Raw genomic sequence first — 2,500 nt, forward strand, 5'->3', positions numbered from 1 at the left:
ACACACACACACACACTCACTGATACACTCTCCATGCACTCAAAAGCACAAATGCGCATACAATCTCAAACGACAAAAAAAACCTTTCACAAGCTCACATTTAACCGACGCAAACAATAATACATCTTATTTTTTAAGTTTCTCACTAATCCTTAAATCCAAACAAGTGAGTGGAAGTGAACATATTTTCAACTTCTTTTCTTTCCTTTTTTTGGTACTGCTGTGTTTTGGTCTATTTCTGTGGCCCCTCCGCATCAAACAAGGCATTGAATATGATTCCTCCACAGTTCTCCAGCTGGAGATGTGTGAAAGTCTAGGGGAGTGTGGGGGCGTGTAAAACCTTCCCGTCCCTCCCCGTGTGAAAGAGTTAAGTCTCAAGCAGGTGGGAGTGAATATGTGTGAAACATTTATGTCTTTAACAGATATGTATTCCCCCCCGCCCCATAGCGGGAGTATGGGGGTGTATTGTACTGTCAGACAGATTCCAAGCATGAAGACAATGACAATCCTGATCCCACTTCTGACACCAATAGTTAACAGTGATAATTATGACAGCGTCACACTGGTGGGAGACGGCAGTATGGGACCAAACTAGCGCGTGGAAAATAGGGACTAAGCCGAGACAGTACTGTAACAAAGAATCATACTGGAAAAGTACAAGAAGGCTACGGAAGACAGATTTTTTTTATCCACTTTTTTCTCCCCATTTTCAATTTTTCTCCCATCCCAATTTCGTATTTCCAATTCTTCCCTCCCCTGTCTTGAACGTTGCTAGACTATGCCTCCCACTGGTCGGCTGTAGTGAGGATAGAAGCCTTGCATCATGTGTCCCCTCCGGTACACGAGGAGGCAGCCTGTCGCATCTTTTCACCGCAGAAGCTCGAACTCTCAGTGGCGAGGAGTAACGCGTGGGAGGCTCACGCTGCCCCCGATACTTCCTGTTTCCGCCGCACCGGCGTCACCCAACCGACCTGTAGGAGTCGCTGTCCACAACGTCCAATCCCCACCCACCGGCTTTCCCACCCTCTAACACTGCCAATTGTGTTAGTATGACGGCCGGCCAAGCCGGTAGCAACGCAGAGAGCTGGGCTCGATACCAGCATCTCCTGCGTTAGTGGCGAGCGCCTTGCCCACTGCGCCACTCAGCCGCGGAAGACCGACTTCTTGAGTGTAGGAAGAAATCACGTCAGCCAAATGTATTGAAGAATATAGACAAAGCACAACTAGTTTAAGAAACGTTATCAAGAGACCTTTAGTATAAAGAGTTCTGATATTGAAGGGGATTTCTATATTAAATCTTTGATGGGCTTTATGATGCCACTGTTCTACTTTGGTCTTATCATCCTACGTATTATATATCCTTTGTTTACCTCTTGGAAGCCATGTCCAGACAAAACCGATTTCGGTCGTATCAGGCAAAGTATTTGATCGTATGCACCTTTCATCCACACGGAACTGCGTTGTGGGCAGCCTGAAGACGCTATTTTCTGAACCTGCTCCCAGAGTGCGCAATTCTGAAAACGCTCCCCTTGCGTGGCCGTCTTTACAAGCGATACAAGTATTTTCCTGAACTGTTGACACGATAGCCCAGCTCTCCCTTACCCCGCGTGTGCAAACTCCCACATCACAACAACAATGGCATCGTACAGAGTGCATAAGTTGAGTGGCAGCATGCTGCAACACCAATACTAATACTAGACTGAAAAACGGCTGAGTACATCTGTTCTGAGACAGACACAAACACACACACACACACTGGAGAGAGGGGAGGATGTAATACACGATACTAGCTAGAGATTAGCGTCACATAGCTGGCCTTTTCTGAAAACCCAAGTAGTAGCCAAGCACATAATTGTTCCATAGCACACGCCTTCAGTTAATTATGACAAATCCTCTCTTACCTTGACGTTTAAAAAGCCTCCATAATTTAGTAAATAGTATCCCCATGGCTGGTGTTGAGCTGTAGCCGGCCAACTAGCGCTGATGCTATTCAAATGCTATCAACATTAGCTAAATAGCTAACCAACTAAATACAATAGACAGTGGTATCCTGAGGTAACGTTAAATACAGACAACAAACGTTTGCTAGTCGAAATGACACAGGGACAAGTTAAACATCAATCAATTACTTTAATACAACACAGGTAGTTTGAACCGCAGTCTCTGTCTCTCTCTCCACTCCTTTGAAAAACTAACGTTACGTTAGCTCAAGTTATCGAAAACAACGACAACACTTCCGGTCGGGGGTTTTTCAAAAGAAAGAGCGACGTCTAAAACAGGAAAGACATTTATTCTGTAAATTTGTGGCATGCACTTATTTCTTGAGACGTTTTAGTTTTTATGGATTTTTTTTTCATAGCAAAATCGTTTTCGTCTGGACAAGGCCTCAAGGCTGTGAAGTATAGAAAATCGTCTAGTGTTGAGAACAGCAGAACCAGCAGACATAAGAATAGAGTTGATGACAGAGACTCCATATAGAGAGATACAGTAACATTCCACC

General features: G+C 44.6%; 1 protein-coding gene across 1 annotated transcript in view; it reads right to left on the bottom strand.

Annotated features, from left to right (window-relative positions):
* Positions 1–2,500, bottom strand: part of nfixa (nuclear factor I/Xa) — an 89,198-nt gene that overhangs the window by 20,133 nt on the left and 66,565 nt on the right. The window lies entirely within an intron of this gene.

The sequence above is a fragment of the Notolepis coatsorum genome, assembly GCF_963971535.1.
Source record: "Notolepis coatsorum genome assembly, chromosome: 7".
Classification (NCBI taxonomy): Eukaryota; Metazoa; Chordata; class Actinopteri; order Aulopiformes; family Paralepididae; genus Notolepis; species Notolepis coatsorum.